Genomic DNA, 19,918 nt, shown 5'->3' on the forward strand with positions numbered 1-19,918 from the left:
CATCAAGACAGTGCAAGATAAAAACAACCCCCACTGCTATGATCTTTGAAATGTTTGATAACTTTGTATCCATCCAAAACTATTTAAGAACAAAGTTTTAAATTAAAAAAATGGTGTGTATGTAAACATGTAGACAATCATCATTCAAAACTCTTCCTTTAACTTGAACGAAAAAACATTTGGACATTGGATGAAACTGCCAATTTTTCTTCCCATGGTTTAAAAAAAAAAAAAAGAAAACTAGAAACTTCAGTTTAGATACAAAACCCACACATCAAGCATGCCCTGGTGGCCCTGACTCAACATGAGAGTGGTTGGTATTTGGCAGGTCTTCATTTCAGAAGCTGTATGCTTTATACACAAATCTCACTGGCACTAAACCAACACTTATTGGGCTTAAAGGACTACATCTCAAGGTTAGAGTCATTTATAGCCCTGCCAGCATCAGTTGCAAAAGGTTCTGATGTCTGTGGTCAGCACTGAGTACCAAGTCCCCAAAGGCCACTGGCTCCCAGATGAAAAAACAGCTGAAAGTCAACATTTCTTCCCAAGGCAACATTATCTTATCTTTGACATTGTTCCCTTATCTAGGAAGAGGGGATCAAATTCTTTCAGCTTTCCCACAGCAGTATTTTACTGTTAGAAGCAATAATAATTTATTTTCCTCTATTATAATCACTTTTCATGCAACTTTGTAAAAGTAAATTAGGGATTTTGTAAGAGCTCATGGGGAGAAAGTTTGTTAAATATTTATGTTTAATTGTGTCATCATTATTTTTACAAATAGTCCCACTTGTCTCAGAAAGTCCTGGGTTCCCTATACAGGTAGGAAAGTAGGTTAGGGTTCCTGAAACCCATAGGATGGGACTAGGAGCTGGGAAAATGAAAGTGCTAATAGGGCCAGAGACCAGAAAAGGCTGTGGTTGAATCATTGAAGAAACAAAACACTAGACCTTGAAACTAAAGGTCATAGAAATGAACACAGACATCGGCGCAGTTGAAGCCAGAGCATGAAACCAAAGACAGATTAGAGATGGAGGCTGAGAGAAGAAACAAACTTCCACCTTGGGAAGCAAATGGGAGCAGAGCATGGCCAGATGATACATGAGCCTCACCCCCAGGGAAAAGCAGGGAAAGTGAATGGGGAAGGGAAGAGTCCCAGACTGACTGATTATCCAAAAGAGACAGATTTTTAGATGTGCAAGTAAATAGATAGCTTGAATCAGCTGTCTTAATTTATTTTTTTCTATTGCTGGCCAGAAATAAAGGTTCCACAATTAACTTCAGTTACAGATTTAAAAAGAAGAAAAATGACATTTTGGTATACATAAATCTTGTGACTGTGAAAAGCTTACCTGCCATACTAGCAATAATTTGTTTTATTAAGGGATTTAGTAATCTCTGTAAGATATTTTTACCCCCAAAGAGTTAAGGCAGTTGCCAGCATGTCGTATAGAAGCATAATTGAATAATTAAATTAAATTAAATAATTAAATCAGGAGAGATTAAAGATGGCGGCTGAGTAACAGCTTCCCTGCAACTGGGAACAGTGAGTCTGGGGTGATAAGACTCCAGGCATCTCTGGCCAGTGGGATCTGCCTACATCATCCCTTTGAGGATACAGGGAGCCAGCAAGGGACTCCTGGACCCCAAGAGGAGGACAAGAACAGTGGAAAACTGGCAAGTGGTTGTGTGTGTTCTATTGACCTAATCACGCCGGCAACCATAAGTACAAGCAGCAGTGAGATTGCAAACTGGAAAGGCCTTACCTGTGAACTGTTTTGGTGTTCTTGGACTTGACACTCAGTTGAACTGCCTTGGGGAGAGCTTGAGCAGGAGTGTGGAGAACTTTGGGCATTGTCTGGGGCCCCAGACTGAGCCACTGAGCTGGGCGCAAGAAGCCATTGTGAAAGAACTGCCCTGGCAAGCTCCGCCCTCAGGGTCTCAGAGCAAGGATTGGACGGGTCAAAGTAACCTACTGACTGAGCAGCCTAAAGGTGGGGACTGAGCTGCCTTACAGCCTTAATCCTTAGGGGCAGAGTGAGATGGTTTTGGCACACTGGAACCCTGGGCTGTTGCCCTGAGTAGACTGTCATGATGTCACAGCTCATAGCAACCTCAAACTCCGGGGCTTGGCGCCACCCAGACCTCCATAAGAGCTGTGCAGCGACCCCCGACCAGTGACCCGCACCCACCGGGCCTCCACATTCCCTGACCAAGAACTACGGGAGCCACGCAACCCTGCGTCCTCCCTCCTGTGTCCTCCAGCTCCCACACTAGCCCGTTCATCTGGACAGGGACTCTGGTAGCTGCATGCCCTTTGGAGCCCTCCCTGCCTCTGAGCAGAGCTCTTCTCCTGGCCAGAGACTGGTGGAGCCTTGGGCTCTCTGTGCCAAAGTCACTGGGCGCCTGGCACTCCCAGAACCGTGTGCACCACCCCAGCCCTGTTGCTGGATCCGGGTGTGTCACAAACTGGAGCTGCTTCCACAACCAGAACTCCCTAGCTAGAGCAGCCCCAGAGGAACTACACAGGGTCACTCCCTACAAAGATCCAGCAACAATAGAGTGATCCCGCTGGGGTCTAATCTTGGAAAGACACCTCCCCAACTCTGAGGACAGCCAGAGGCAACGGTGAAAAACAATCATGAGGCAAAATCAACAGAAAAACTCTGGCAATATGAATAATCAGAGTAGATCAACTCCCCCAAGGATCAATGGGGCAGAAACAGCACAAGACCCCATGCACAAACAAATAGCTGAGATGTCAGAAATTGAATTCAGGATCTGGATAGCAAATAAGATCGAATTAGAATTCCAAAAGTTATCTCAAGAATTCAATGGATTCAAAGACCAAATGACCAAAGATTTTGACACATTGAGACAAGAAGTTGCATCCCCCAAAGATCTGAGAAACACAGTAGAATCCCTCAGTAACAGAATGGAGCAAGCAGAAGAAAGGATTTCTGACATTGAAGACAAAGCTTTTGAACGCTCCCAAACCCTCAAACAAGAAGAGAAATAGAGAGCAAAAACAGACCATTCTCTCAGAGAGCTCACGGATAATTTGAAGACAACCAGTATTCATCTTATAGGGATCCCCAAAAGTGACGAAGTGGCTTCACAAGGAACAGAGTCTCTTCTCCATGAGATTATGAAGGAGAATTTTCCAGACATGCCAAGAGATTCCAAAATTCAGATAGCAGACAGTAGCACAACTCAACCCAAATAAGACATCCCCTAGACACATCATAATCAATTTCACTAAAGTTAATATGAAGGAGAAAATTCTGAAAGCTGCCAGACGAAAGAAAACCATTACCTACAAGGGGAAGACTATCAGAATAACTGCAGATCTCTCTGCTGAAACCTTTCAAGCTAGAAGAGGATGGTCATCGACTTTTAATCTCCTAAAACAAAATAACTTCCAACCCAGGATCCTGTACCCAGCTAAACTGAGCTTCATTTATGACGGAGAAATTAAATACTTCAATGACATTCACATGTTGAAGAAATTTGCCACAACTAAACCAGCTCTCCAGGACATTCTTAGACCTATCCTCCATAAAGACCAGTGTAATTCTCCACCACAAAAGTAAACCCACCCCCAAAATTTTTGATCAAATTCCAACTTCCACAGTCACAAAAGAATTAAAAATGTCCACCGGTCTCTTGAAAGGCTTATCAATACTCTCAATTAATGTGAATGGTTTAAATTGTCCTCTAAAGAGGCATAGGTTGGCAGACTGGATACAAAAACTCAAGCCAGATATCTGCTGCATCCAAGAATCGCATCTTACATTAAAAGACAGATATAGACTCAAGGTGAAGGGGTGGTCATCTATATTCCAGGCAAATGGAAAGCGGAAAAAAGCAGACGCAATAGGCTTTAAATCCTATTCGCAGACGCAATAGGCTTTAAACCAACCAAAATAATTAAGGATAAGGATGGACACTTCATATTTGTTAAAGGTAATACTCAATATGATGAGATCTCAATTATTAATACTTATGCACCCAACCACAACGCACCTCAATTTATAAGAGAAACTCTAACAGACATGAGCAACTCGATTTCCTCCACTTCCATAGTAGTTGGAGACTCTAACACCCCTTTAGCAGTCCTGGATAGATCCTCCAAAAAGAAGCTAAGCCAAGAAATTTTAGATTTAAACTCAACCATTCAACATCTGGACTTAACAGACATCTACAGAACATTTCATCCCAAAAAAACTGAATACACATTCTTTTCATCAGCCCACGGAACATACTCCAAAATTGACCACATCCTAGGCCACAAATCTAACCTCAGCAAATTTAAAAAAATAGAAATTATTCCTTGCATCTTCTCAGACCATCATGGAATAAAAGTTGAACTAAATAACAACAGGAACCTGCATACCCATACAAAAACATGGAAGCTAAACAACCTTATGCTGAAGGATACATGGGTTATAGACAAGATTAAGAAGGAAATCACCATATTTTTGGAACAAAACAAAAATCAAGACACGAATTACCAGAACCTCTGGGATACTGCAAAGGCAGTCCTAAGAGGGAAATTTGTAGCACTGCAAACCTTCCTCAAGAAAACGGAAAGAGAGGAAGTCAATAACTTAATGGAACATCTCAAGCAACTGGAGAAAGAAGAACACTTCAACCCCAAACGCAGCAGAAGAAAAGAAATAACCAAAATCAGAGAAGAATTAAATGAAATTGAAAACAAAAGAATTATACCACAGATCAATAAATCCAAAAGCTGGTTTTTTGAAAAGATCAATAAAATAGATAAACCTTTGGCCAACCTAACCAGGAAAAAAAGAGTAAAATCTCTAATTTCATCAATCAGAAATGGTAATGATGAAATAACAGCAGACCCCTCAGAAATTCAAAAAATCCTTAACGAATACTACAAGAAACTCTACTGTCAGAAATATGAAAATCTGAAAGAAATCGACCAATACCTGGAAGCACGCCACCTACCAAGACTTAGCCAGAACAAAGTGGAAATGTTGAACAGGCCTATATCAAGTTCTGAAATAGCATCAACTATACAAAATCTCCCTAAAAAGAAAAGCCCAGGACCAGATGGCTTTACGTCAGAATTCTACCAAACCTTTAAAGAAGAACTAGTACCTATACTACTAAACCTCTTCCAAAATATAGAAAAAGAAGGAATATTACCCACCACATTCTATGAAGCAAACATCACCTTGATCCCCAAACCAGGGAAAGACCCAACAAGAAAAGAAAATTATAGACCAATATCACTAATGAATATAGATGCTAAAATACTCAATAAGATCCTAACAAACAGAATCCAACAACACATCAAAAAAATTATACACCATGACCAAGTCGGATTTATCCCAGGGTCTCAAGGCTGGTTCAATATACGTAAATCTATAAATGTAATTCAACACATAAACAAACTTAAAAATAAAGACCCTATGATTCTTTCAATTGATGCAGAAAAAGCTTTTGATAATATCCAGCATCCCTTCATGATCACAGCACTTAAGAAAACTGGTATAGAAGGGACATTTCTTAAACTAATAGAGGCCATCTACAGCAAACCCACAGCCAATATCCTATTGAATGGAGTTCAATTGAAATCATTTCCACTTAGATCAGGAACCAGTCAAGGTTGCCCATTGTCTCCATTGCTCTTTAACATTGTAATGGAAGTTTTAGCCATTGCAATTAGGGAAGAAAAGGTGATCAAGGGTATCCGCATAGGGTCAGAAGAGATCAAACGTTCACTCTTCGCAGATGATATGATTGTATATCTGGAAAACACTAGGGATTCTACTACAAAACTTTTAGAAGTAATCAAGGAATATAGCTATGTCTCAGGCTACAAAATCAACACCCATAAATCTGTAGCCTTTATATATACCAACAATAACCAAGCTGAACAAACAGTCAAGGACTCTATTCTTTTCACAGTAGTGCCAAAGAAGATGAAATATTTGGGAGTATACCTAACAAAGGACGTGAAAGATCTCTACAAAGAAAACTATGAAACTCTAAGAAAAGAAATAGCCGAAGATGTTAATAGATGGAAAAACATACCATGCTCATGGCTGGGAAGAATCAACATTGTTAAAATGTCCATACTGCCCAAAGCAATATATAATTTTAACGCAATTCCTATTAAAGCTCCATTGTCATACTTTAAAGATCTTGAAAAAATATTTCGTTTTAGATGGAATCAGAAATAACCTCGAATAGCCAAAACATTACTCAGCAATAAAAACAAAGCAGGAGGAATCACGCTACCAGACCTGAGACTATACTGTAAATCCATAGTGATCAAAACAGCATGGTATTGGCACAAACACAGAAAAGTAGATGTCTGGAACAGAATAGAGAACCAAGAGATGGATCCAGCTACTTACCGTTATTTGATCTTTGACAAGCCAATTAAAAACATTCAGTGGGGAAAAGATTCCCTATTTAAGAAATGGTGCTGGGTAAACTGGCTGGCAACCTGTAGAAGATTGAAACTGGACCCACACCTTTCACCATTAACTAAGATAGACTCTCACTGGATCAAAGATTTAAACTTAAGACATGAAACTATAAAAATACTTGAAGAAAGTGCAGGGAAAACCCTTGAAGGAATCGGCCTGGGTGAATATTTTATGAGGAGGACTCCCCAGACAATTGAAGCAGTATCAAAAATACACTACTGGGACCTGATCAAACTAAAAAGCTTCTGCACAGCCAAGAACATAGTGAGTAAAGCAAGCAGACAGCCCTCAGAATGGGAGAAAATATTTGCAGGTTATACCTCCAATAAAAGTCTAATAACCAGAATCCACAGAGAACTCAAACGTATTAACAAGAAAAGAACACATAACCCCATCTCAGGGTGGGCAAGGGACTTGAAGAGAAACTTCTCTAAAGAAGACCGATGCAAGATCTACAAACACATGAAAAAAAGCTCATCATCCTTAATCATCAGAGAAATGCAAATCAAAACTACTCTGAGATATCATCTAACCCCAGTAAGAGTAGCCCACATAACAAAATTCCAAAACCAGAGACGTTGGCGTGGATGTGGAGGAAAGGGCACACTTCTACACTGCTGGTGGGAATGCACACTAATACGTTCCTTCTGGAAGGATGTTTGGAGAATACTTAGAGACCTAAAAATAGACCTGCCATTCAATCCTATAATTCCTTTACTAGGTCTACACCCAGAAGATCAAAAATCACAATATAACAAAGACATCTGTACCAGAATGTGTATTGCAGCCCAATTCATAATTGCTAAGTCATGGAAGAAGCCCAAGTGCCCATCGACCCATGAATGGACGTAGCAAATTGTGGTATATGTACACCATGGAATATTATGCAACCTTAAAGAAAGATGGAGACTTTACCTCTTTCGTGTTTACATGGATGGAGCTGGAACATATTCTTCTTAGCAAAGTATCTCAGGAATGGAAGAAAAAGTATCCAATGTACTCAGCCCTACTATGAAGCTAAATTATAGCTTTCACATGAAGACTATAACCCAACTATAGCACAAGACTATGGGGAAAGGGCCAAGGAAGGGGAAGGGAGGGAGGAGGTTTTGGTGGAGGGAGGGTAATGGGTGGGGCCACATCAATGGTGCATCTTAGAATGGGTACAGGCGATTGCACTAATGTACAGAGCTATGATTTACAAAGATAAAAGTTATCCCAAGCCCTATATTGACATATGTTTCTGAAATAGGTATAAACATAAATGTTCTATAAAATCCTTGTTTAATTTCCCTTTATAATTAGAAATTTAAAATATAAATTAAATATAAATAATACTGATATAATTCAAGTTAACAGTACTAATTAAATGATAGTTGAAGTTGTGTTGCTGAAACTAAATCGCTATTCAAAGGTTGACTGACACTTTGGTGCAGTTTCTTTTGTGTTCCGCATGTTTCTCCTATCACATGACCTGGAACCACTCAACCATTCTGCTTTATTTCTTTATTTTTTTAATGCACAAAAAGCACGTACAAAGTCTAGTGGTCATTGTAGCTCATTCACATGGAGTGGGGGACTCCTCTCTGCAGGTCAAGTGGTCCACAGCCCCCAGTCACTAACCTTTTATCATTAAGCTGGCAGAGGGACCTCCCTCACCAGTGATTTGTACCCTATTGCCATTTAAGAAAATTTGTGCCATGTCTTCCTCTCTTGCTCAGCCCTACAACATCCCTGCCATGGTGAGCCACAGATGTCTAAGGAGCAAGTGAATAAAAATGTGTACTGAGTGCACCTCAGCTTTGAAATTGTGCTTATATAATTTAGCAAAAGAGCTAATGCCTTCATCCATCAGTGTGCATTTATTAACCAAGTGATTGCAATCTAGTTTGAACATGTTAACCTGCTACTTCTCTTGGGCATTTAACCCATTTATTTGTACATATAGATTCAAAAGACTGTGAAGACATTTTAAAAATAATCAGTATTTCCTGGTGGTTGGGGGAGGGAGTGCATTGAGGAGGAAAAAAATTGATTTATAACCCAAAGTAGTCCTAAGAGTAAATCTGACATAATCTTATGGCATGTCTGGACCCTGAAGAGTCCATTTCGAAACTCTCTTATGGGAGGTGAAACTGGTCTAGTCAGGTGTTGAAAGCTTATTCCCAGAAGTGTCTAAGAGGACCCCATCAATGACTCCTGGGATCTGGAGTCAGCTGTGTCTGCCAGGCAGCAGGCAATTCAGTGAGTCTACACCTTTTCTCTAATTCAGTGCTCTCCCCACCAATCTCTTTCCTAGCAAAGTAATGATGGAGTCCCCTCCCCCTCACATACTATATAAACCATTTCTTCCACCACAAGAATCTCAGAGGTTTCTTGACTCATTTTACAAATTTGGGGAGCTAGAGTACATCAACACCCTTTCCTTACCTCCTGTACTATTCAGGCCTCTGTTAATGAAGTTTCTGACAGCACAATGTTTCTGGATCACATTCTTCTTTTTAACACTCACATGTCTTCTTAAAGTACAAAAGTATGATAGTCAGAGAGCTAGTTCAGACTCGTGATCAGCATCCTATTCCCTGAAGTCAATAAATAGGCCAGAATTATTCTCAGGGGGTCAGAAATATCTGGGTCTGAGCTGCTATGAAGTCAGGTTTAGAAATCTGACTCACTTTATTGAAACATAGAGGAAGCTATCAAATCTGTAAATGGAACAATTTTGTTTTCTCTCCCATGAGGTTTCCTGCATACTACCCATTGCTATCCCTGTTCTGGCAATTTGGCAGAGGCTAACTCCTCCTACAGAGTTGGAAATGATAATTTTTGTCTTCTAAAACAGCTTCCTTTCAGCTATTACACAGGTATGACTAGTTATAGCCATTGAGACATACGGAAAATCTGGGGAAACTTTTCTCACTAATAAAAAGAAAGAGATGCATAAGAAAAGCCTCCTTTTCCCTCTTGCCTTTTGAAGACATTATGAGAGGGCATGATTCCTAAAGCTACTTTGCAACTATGAAGGTAAGGCCTAGGATAAAAGCCAATATGCTGTGGACAGCAGCATAAAAATATGGAAAAGGTATAGGTTTCTAATGGCATTGTTGAAATACTGAATTAATTTGATCGTTATGTAAGATAATAAAAAAAATCAGTGTTTAAGCCACTTCAAGCTGATTTTCTGCTACTTGAGGCTAGAAGCATCCATGTAATCAAAAAGTTATGGAATTGAGGTGCTAATTCTCATAACTTGATAAAATGGAAAAAAAAGTTTTAGTTTTTGTTTTTGTGTTCTTTCTGTGATTTTATTGGATCTGGATATATTAGACAAGGATAATCAGGCAGACAGGAACACAGATATCACAAATGGACATTCAATGCAATTATTCTAAATATTTAAAGATAAGAAACAAATTTTAGTTTACTTATATAACTCCTTAGTCTGTTCAAGTTGCTATACAAAAAATATCATAACTGGATAACTTAAATATTTGTTCCTCATAGTTCTGAAAGCAGGGAAGCTCGAATTCAAAGTGCCAGCAGTTTCAGGATCTGGTGAGGGCTTACTTCCTGATTCCCAGACACCTCCCCCACCTCCCTTTTCACTGTAACCTCACATAGTGGAAAGGGAAGGAAGCTCTCTGGGTCTCTTTTATGTGGGTATTAATCCCATTCAGGAGGTCTTCTCCTTCATAGCCTAATCATCTACCAAAGGCCTCTCCTCCTAACACTAATAGGAGTCAAAAAGCTTTAAGAAGGAACAGAGAAATGGGACAGAGAACAAGGGCATCAGCCGGCAAGTCTGGAGGTTCTCTAGGGGGAGGTTTCGCAGACACCATGGAGTACCTACAAGACCTGTGCAACCATTGGTCACTGGCTTTTGCTGGGTTTGCCAGGGGAAGGGGTTTCCTATTTTAGAAAAATAACCTTGCCCAAATTTACTAGTAATTGGCAGTTCCTGTGTAACGATATTCTTGGACTCAGTAGCACATAAAAACTGAGTATGAAATTGAACCTAAAAGTTAGAATCATATGATTGGATAAACAACGATATTTCTTTAAAATTTTTTAGTGAAGGGATCTTTTGTTATAGTTATGTTAATCTGTTAGAGTATGGCGTGAAGCACTAAAGACAGTATTGTACAAAGATGAGAGATTGACAAGACATTATCCCATACATACCCTGAGTGCTTTACCTCCACTTTTGTGTATTTCAGAGTTCCACATCTGGGTCTTGATTATGAAAGAACCAGACCAGCGCCATCTTAAGAGTTAAATTTTGCTTTCCCCGCCATTTCACTCTTCACTCAATAAGTTTCACTTTCCAGACAAGCTCAGGCAATTCCCCGAAATCATGAGACAACCACCCACCAATCAAAGACCCCCACCTAACCAATCCAGAAGCACCCCCTTTGTTTCAAACTGTGCACACCCACCTGCTGCCCCGGACTATAAAAAACCCCTGTTCCAGAGCTCCAGGCTCCTGGCTCTGATCCGTTGCAGTGGAGCCCCCGGGAGCCCAAGCTCGAGCTTGCAATAAAGGCTCTTTTGCTTTTGCATGGGACTTGGCTCCCTGGTGGTCTTTGTGGGGGATTTCGAGATCTGGGCATAACAATTACACACTCTCTCTAACTCCCACTTGGTCAGTGCAGCTTGGTCAGTGTCGGCTAATTAACCCAGATTCATTCCCAAACTCTTCTCTTTCATTTTCCTCCTCTTGAGATCAGAAAGCCAAATACTTTTTTTTCCCTGATTCTCTTGCAGCTGAAGATGGGCATGTATTCTATTTCAGGGTAATGATTTGAAAGCACAAGTTTCATGGAGATTTCTGAGACAGCTTTTCTTTCCTGATGAATGGCACTATGTTCCTCCTTTCTTCTTGCCTTGAGCAAGACAAGCATCAGGACAAAAAGCCAACACTGAGAATGATAGAACCAGAAGGCAGAGTTTGGCCTTTGCTGGCATCACTAATTGAAGAATCAATGTCGATAACCATTTTCTTTTTGTTTTAAAACTGTTAGTCAGATTATTTTGTTGTTGTTATTATAGTTGGAAGTGTTTCCACCTAATACATCAATATTTTTCAACTTTCTCCTTCAGGCAATCATTCTCAGAGCTCATTGCATTTAGAACAGCGGTCCCCAACATTTTTGGCATCAGGGACCAATTTCATGGAAGATGGTTTTTCCACGGATGAGGGGATGGTGGAGAGATCTGACAAGAGGCAGAGTTCAGGTCTCGCTTCTGTACAGCCCAGCCCACTGGCCTGTTCCAGTCTGCAATTAGGAATTGGGGGTTGCAACCTTAAGTAATTAAAGGAGAATATGCCAGAAGATAGGCATGTGTTAAATTTTAGAGTCCAGAAAATTATCCAATGAATCAGATCCCTGATCTCTATTATGGCCTTTCCAAAATCTCTCCTTTTTGGTTTGAATCGTATCAAGTCTCTTAGGGTGGAAAAAGATTGGTTAGGTTTTTTTAAATGGGGAAATCAATAATGTTTAACCTAATCTAAAATATCTTGTCAAGCATAAAGAAATGCAGGGATAAGAGTATTTTTTGTGAATTGTCTTGATGGTTGTACAACTCTGTAAATTTAGTAAAAATTATTGAACAGTGCACAAAATGGCTGAACTTTATGGCATGTAACTTATACTTCAAATAAAACTTTTAAAAAGAATGTTTGTAAATGAAAGCATAGGGCTGTCCAGAAAGTATCCAGCCATAAATGTCTCTATTTTTCATAGTACATGGCTGGATACCTTCCAGACAGCCCTCATATATTCACACAAACACTTGTTTATTTCCACAAAAATATGAATGTTCACAGTAGCATTATTCATGAGAACCAAAAAGTAGAAACAACCCAAATATCCATGACCTGATGACTGGCCAAAGTAAATGTGATCTATCCATAAAAATGAAATATCATTCGATAAATTTTAAAAAAATTAAATAAAATAAAAAAATTTAAAAAAGAAAAAGAAATACCATTCAATAATGAAAAAGAATTATCAACACATACCACAACATGGATGAATCTTGAAAATACTATTGTATACAAAAGAGGTCAGAGACAAAAGGCCACGTATTATATGAATTCATTTTTATGGAATATCCAGAATAGGCAAATCCAGAGTCAGGAAATAGTTTAGTGGTACACAGGCTTGTATGAGTGGAATGGCTTCTAACTGCAAATGAATGCTGTATTTCTTTAATGGGGTGATTTAAATTCTCAGATTATATTGTGGTGATGGCTGCCATAGTTGTAAATATACTAAAACCATTGAATTGTACACTTTAAATGAGTGAATAACCTGGCATGCAAATTATATCTCAATAAAAAAAATTTTTAAAGAAAAAATATCTGTTGCAGCATTGTTTTTAACAGTAAAAAATTCAGCAATTAGAGTTGGTTAAATAAATTATGGTACAACCATACTATCAATGAAATACTTTGTGGTCAAAAGTGATGATACAAGTCAGTGGTTCTCAAACTTAAACATAAATCATAATCAGCTGGAGTGCTATGGCAGCTCAGAAGCCTTTGATCAATAGATTTCCAATGAGGAAATGAGGAGATACATTTCTTATAATTTCTAATGCTGCTGGTCTAGGAATACTCTCTGATAAACATGTCTTTGTATATCTATGAATAGAGAAAATGGTCACAATGTACTGTTAAAGGATCAAAAAAGTGGTCAATTAAATAGTATGATGCTATTAAAATATATACATATTTATATCATAAAAATTATTCTAATATATACAATAAATTATATTCATATAACATGTGCACACAGAAAAAATATCTCAGAGGATGCACACCCAAAACTAAATTATTATTACTTTTCAGTAGAAATGTTTGTCTTCTTAATAATATTTGGCATTTATTTTTATGATGAACCAGCTATACTTTTACAATCATAAAAGTTACAATAAATATCTTTACTTTTACAATCATAAAAATTACAATAAATATCTTTCAAATATTATAGATATTTCCCCAGTATATTTGAAAAATCTTCTTTGTTTCTGTTATTTTCTGTTTTAAATTTTTTTGATCAGTCAAGTGTATCAATAATTTTCTTTATAGCTGATGTTTTTCATGCCATTATGAGGAAATCTCCCCTGCACGCTGGTTAAAAAATTTTTTTAATTTTATTTTTTCCTAATTGTATGGCTTAATTTCTTGGCTAAATCTTTGATTCGTCTGGAATTTTTGGTGTAATAAAGTAGGCATCTGGCTATAATTTTTCCTATATCCTTAGCCAGGTATACCATCACTATTTCATCTATTTTTCTTTGGTTTCTAATGCCATATGTGTTAGGGTCTATTATTGTATTCTAGTTTCTTCTGTTAATTAAACTGTCCCTATACTGGTTCTGTGCTTTTGCTTCTGTTTTATAATCAATTTTAATAATTGGAAGACTTTCATTATTATTGTTCAGATTCTTCCTGGTTACTAGTACATATTTATTTTTCCAGTTAAACATTAAAATTATTTTGTCAAGTACCATAAAATGAACTGGTTTTGCTTGGAAATTTGTGGGTTCATATGAAAAAAACATATCGTCTTTAAAACAGTGAATCTTTGTGTTCAAGAACACAGTCTGGCTTTTTATCCTTCCAGCTTTCTTTCATATCTCTCAATCGGACTTTTGCTTTTCTTTTTCACATAGACCCTGCACACTTTCTATTACTGTAATGAAGCACCATGGTACAAAGGACACAAGCAGGAGCTCTGGAGCTTGATTATTCAAAACCCAGCTCTAGCAGTTCCTGGCCATGTGACCTTGAGCAATTGCATAACCTCTACCCACCTCAGTTTCCTCATCTCTTAAATGAGAATCCTAGAACTTACATCATAGGTTTGTTACAGGGATGTGAAAAGAGTCATACCGTGGAAATCACTTTAAGAAGCACCTGGTTTATTATAAACAATGTCATCATTATGAAAAGAAAGTTTTACATAACTGTAAGAAAAGGGTAACAACCAATAGAAAAACTGTTTTGGAGCATTTAAAAATTGTGAGCCAGCTCAGCGCCTGTGGCTCAAGCGGCTAAGACGCCAGCCACATACACCTGAGCTGGTGGGTTCGCATCCAGCTGGGGCCCACCAAACAACAATGACAGCTGCAACCAAAAAATAGCTGGGTGTTGTGGCAGGTGCCTGTAATCTCAGCTACCTGGGAGGCAGAGGGAGGAGAATTGCTTGAGCCCAGGAGTTGGAGGTTGCTGTGAGCTGTGATGCCACAGCACTCTACCCAGGGTGACAGCTTGAGGCTCTGTCTCAAAAATAAATAAATAAATAAATAAATAATTGTGAGCTATTTGGAGCACGCTTGGATAATATTTATTACAATTTTAAATAGTTATCTATTTGATCAAGGAATTCAAGTTCTAAAAATGTTACCCACATATTTAAAGAACTTAACTGTCAATGTCCTCCAACAGAGACCTCCAGGAACACACCTGTAGTTGACCATGGGCTATCCCAGTAAAAGGGTATCAGAATCAACATATTATAGAATTTGGGGTTTAGCTAGATAATGTTAGGGAGGTTCTACGAAACAAAATGCTCCAGATCAGTGTTTTTCAACCTTTTTTATCTCACTGCACATTTGAAATACAATTAAACTTCAGGAGCACATTTAAATTATGTTGATCCAAAAAGAGAAAAAAAGAATATACTTACTGTGCTATGAAGTTTTGAAAATAATTTAATTATCTTTAAAAATTTTTGCAGCACACCTAAAATCACTGATGTAGACTGTGTGCTATTGGAAAGGGAGCAATTCTACAACTGAATGTCTCAATAAATCTTATCTCTAAATAGGGAAGATAGAGCTAGGATGAAGCTGTAACTGGTAAAGACTTGGCAATCACTCATTTTGTGCTGTATTTTGTGTGCACAGCATCCTTGTTTGAATCGGACGTTCTGTAAGATGGGTCTGCTGTGCATATCAGATCTGTTTTATACATGGAGGCCTCTATGTCAGGTCTGTTCCTAAAAAGGACTGAATTTATCTTTCTTTCTTATTACATACTTGCAATGACTCATTGTTTTCAATGTCAAATAATAAAAATAAGCTAGCTGTCTATTAGTTCAAAGACTAGTAAATATTATAGCATAGACTCACAATGAAATACCAAAAGTTGTCAAAAAGAACAAGGAAGACATTAAATGACATCTATGATGCATTAAGTGAAAAAAGCAGAATATTATACATATTTTAAACACTGTGTATCTCATACATACATATATACATTCATAAAAATACATAAAAATATTATATGCTCAAAAAATTTTTTTTATATACTCAAAATCTTAACATTGTTTACCTCTGGAAAATGAGAAGGAGTGAAAAGGACAGAGTGCTTTCATTCTTGACTTAATAAATGTGTACATGTTTTCAAATCTAAATGTTGAATTCCTTTACTAATAAAAATATTTTTAAATTGTGATAAGCAAATAAGACTGGTTTTAAATAATAAATAACACTATTCTCCTTGATTAGAAATGCAAGCAACTTCCAAACTTGCTCTTCAGTGCTATGACATTGTAAAAATAAATTAATTTCATTTGCTCTGTTCCCTCCATCCTCCAGGGACATACTGGATTCAGGTAACAGTTCCCTGAGAATGCCTACAGGGAAATAATCTTTCTCATCTTTCCTTTGGATATAATATTAGCATTGGAGTTTCTGAAAATCATGATAACTAATTGGTATTGAATTATATTGTTTAAAAAGCATAAATCTATCCTTCTTCATGTACAGAATATCAGCAGTTCCATGCAATAGGACAAGGTCTTGCTCTGTTATCTAGGCCAGAGGGCAGTGTTATCGTCATAGCTCACTACAACCTCAAACTCCTTGGCTCAAGCAATCCTCCTGCCTCAGTCTTCTGAGTAGCTGGGACTACATATGCCTGCCACAATGCCTGTTTTTTTCTATTTTTGTAGAGACAAGGTCTGGCTCTTGCTGGTCTCAAACTCCTGTACTCAAGTGATCCTCCTGCTTTGGCCTCCCAGAGGGCTGGGATTACAGGTGTGAACCAGAATGCCCAGCCAAGGGTATTACTTTTACTCTTTAATATTTTTTAGGTTTTCCTTGCCTATGAAGTAAATAAATAATGCACAGGGAGAAACTTAAAATGAACTGCTTATTTCATACATTAAAAATTAATTAGCCCTTGGTGAATAAAGCCCTTCCTCTTATAAAAAAAAATTAATTAGCCCTCTCTACCTTCTTGTACACTCACTGTCGAGCCTATGCTTGCTATCTTGAGTACCAGAAGTTTACACTACCAAGTAGGCTTTGGCGGGAGAGACTAGAAAGTCATCAATCCTAAGTAAAGATCTATGAGCTTTGGACAAATCAGACTTAATCACTGAGATTGGCTTTCCTCGTCTGCAAAACTAGAATGAAGGTATATGCCCTGCCTATCTCAGAGGTTGAATTGACAATCAAACAGAAACACATGGAAGCAATTTGAATGCTCCACATTTCCCATGAGTGCAAGGTTATATCTGATAAAGGAGGCAGAAAGCATTCTCATACTTCATGCATCAAACCATTGATCGTTTCCACTGGACATACACATCCAGAGGATTAACTTCCAGTGGAAATAAATTTGTCAAGCACTGAATAATTGTGACACAGATGATCACTGTGGCTAACAACAATAAACCTGTTGGCCAAGTACTAAAGAATAGGTGTTGCTCTCAGGATCATGGCCTCATTTTAGGCTGCCAAGTCTTGCTAGACATGTGGTCTCTTAGGGATGCCAAACAGACTAAAAGCCAAAAGCTCACCTATTAGAGGAAGTTTGAGAAAAGCAGGAACATCTTCCTCTCGTGCTGAAATGAATCTCTTTTCTCATTGCTTTCTCTCTCTTTCCCTTTCTCACTCTCTCTCTCTCTCAGGAAAAATTGTAATAAACACTAATAAAGTTCCAAAACAAAAATTTCATTTGGTTAATTTCAACATGGTCTTTGAACTTCTTTTTGCATAAAAAAAATGAATGAATAAGTAAACAGATTCAATAATAGTTCTTCTATAATGCTGCTGCCTGATCTCATTTTTACTTTAGAAATTCATCAGTAGATCATCAATGACATTGCTACGTGCTATGTTTCTCAAAGTGTGATCCATAGCAATATCAACTCAATACTCTTTTGAACTGCAAATTCTTAGGCCCCATTTCAGAACTAGAAATCTGAAGGTTTGGTGGTGAAAGAATCTACACAATTTGCAAGCAATTACATGCATGTAAATACCCTGCAATAATTTGGATGTTTGTTCCCCAAATCTCTTGTCAAAATTTGATCCCCAGTGTTGGAGGTGGGGTTTAATGGAAGATGCTTGGGTCATGGGGGTGGCTCTCTCCAGAATGGATTGGTGCTATCCTCGAGGTAGTGAATGAGTTCTCACTCTATTAGGTCTCACAAAAAGCTTGTTTTTAAAAAGAGCCTGGTTCCTCGCAATCTTTGATCTGCCTTTCTCTCTCATCATGTGGTCTCTGCACACACTGGCTCCCCTTTGCCTTCCATTGTGAGTGGAAAGCCAGAGGCTTTCACCAAAGGGCCAATCTTCTAGCCACCAAAGTTATCAGCCAAATAACCTTTTATTATTTATAAATTACCCAAACTCAGGTATTTCTTTATAGCAACACAAATGGACTAAGACATACCCATCTTTCAGTTTTCCATACTAGTTACAAATATTACCTAAAAGATTTAGTGGTCCTTGCAAAACAGAAGCAATGACACTAAAGAATTTTAAAGTGTATGTATATTTAGAAAGAATTCCAAACACTAGATAGTAAATTCCAACGAGAAAAGATAGTTTGGTAGTCAGAGATGGCTTTAGGCAAAATTTAGGTGTCCAAAGTGAAGTCAAAAGTTTTCATTTATTTTTGGAAACTTAATTCTCCCTTCTCAGTTTCCACACAATTCTATGTTCCATGACCAATGAGTCTTTCTTCTCTATAAGCTATCTCACCTGGAATTAACCAATTTAAAAAAGTAGCAAGCATATAGGCTGGTCACATATGTAAAAACTGCTAAAACTTCTGTTTAAAAGTGAAGAATTTCATTAACTAGGTATTTTTATTTATCCATCAATTTATTCAGTCATTCAAGATATCTATACTGAATTTGAAGTACTAAAGGTAGAAAAATGAATAAGACATGGCCCTTCCTGTTAAGAAAAATTATCAAAAACTCTTAAATTAAGAATCTCCTGTGTATTCTTTCAAAGTTGGGGTACTGCTTAACAAGCCTACCCAAGCATTATTTAATTCTCTAGAAGAAGGTACCCGTGTTTGTGTTGTTTATGGTTAATTGAGGGTTTACATTCTATGAAGTTACATATTAACTTATAGATCTACTGGCTCCTAGTGGGTAAAGTTCAGAAATATTGCTGCACCTTCTATAAAATAGAATTCTCCTTACAACAAAGATCTCTCTAGTCCAAAAAGTCAATAGTATTGAAGTTGATGTTTCAAATAGATCAAAAGCCACTGATCTGGGAAATCATAGGACCTTTGTCCTCCCTGATAAGAGTAGTTTTAGAGGTTTCTTCAATAGGTTGGTAAGTGGGAGGAAAGTCAGGAAGTGAAGCCCAGGTTAGGGAATCTTACAAATGCTGGGTAGGGAGGAATGTCAGATAAGGTAGTAGCAATACCAGAGGGTGGACAGCATTACTGGAAGAAAGTCTTAGGAAGGATGGTTGGTGGTACTGAAGTGTTTTAAGGTATTTGAATCAGCTGAAGTGTTCCTTTTTTATTTAGATATCTAATGCTTGTGAGGCTTTAATCTAAGCCATAGTAGCAACATAGTGTTTTGATGAAAGATCTTTACGGTTGCTATATCTTAAAAGAGGGAGAAAACAACTGCCTATTTATGGTCACTTCTCATAATTGTTAACATTTAGCAAAGGGAAATAACAAAAGTGCCTTAATGTCTAAAGTTGGATACTCACAATTAAACATTTCATGAAAATCTTTTATGCTCTTTTAATGTCACTATGTGAAGTCTTACTGCATTTCTGTAAGTATCCAAATCATTCAAATTGGTTTATTAACAGTTTTTCATTTGTTAACTACTGACACTCCTGAAGTTATGCTTCCTATACTATGTGTGACTGGCTACTTACTGTGTCCAAATGAAAGGTTTTCAGCTGACTTCCAACTCAGACCCTCAGCACCCTTCTGTTTGAGAAGCGGAAGATTTACCCTATTAGGAGAGGAAGTAAATGTGAAGTTATTACTGTCAGAATTTTATTTTATTTTGTTTTTGGAGACAGAGTCTCACTCTGTTGCCTGGCCTAGAGTGCCACGGCATCAGACTAGCACACAGCAACCTCAAACTCCTAGGATCAAGCAATCCTTCTGTCTTAGAATCCCAACTAGCTGGGACTATAGGCACCTTCCACAA

The 19,918-nt window shown here is 37.9% G+C and overlaps 1 protein-coding gene across 2 annotated transcripts in view; it reads right to left on the minus strand.

The window, feature by feature from the left end:
* Nucleotides 1-19,918, minus strand: part of LOC128583691 (cytochrome P450 1B1) — a 174,788-nt gene that overhangs the window by 21,275 nt on the left and 133,595 nt on the right. For both annotated transcript variants that reach the window (XR_008379526.1, XR_008379525.1), the window contains exon 1: nucleotides 1,770-1,897. The gene's annotated coding sequence lies outside the window, so the exon portion shown is untranslated. Of the gene's footprint in view, nucleotides 1-1,769 lie in introns of those variants that run through there.

The sequence above is a fragment of the Nycticebus coucang genome, chromosome 4 (assembly GCF_027406575.1).
Source record: "Nycticebus coucang isolate mNycCou1 chromosome 4, mNycCou1.pri, whole genome shotgun sequence".
Lineage (NCBI taxonomy): Eukaryota > Metazoa > Chordata > Mammalia > Primates > Lorisidae > Nycticebus > Nycticebus coucang.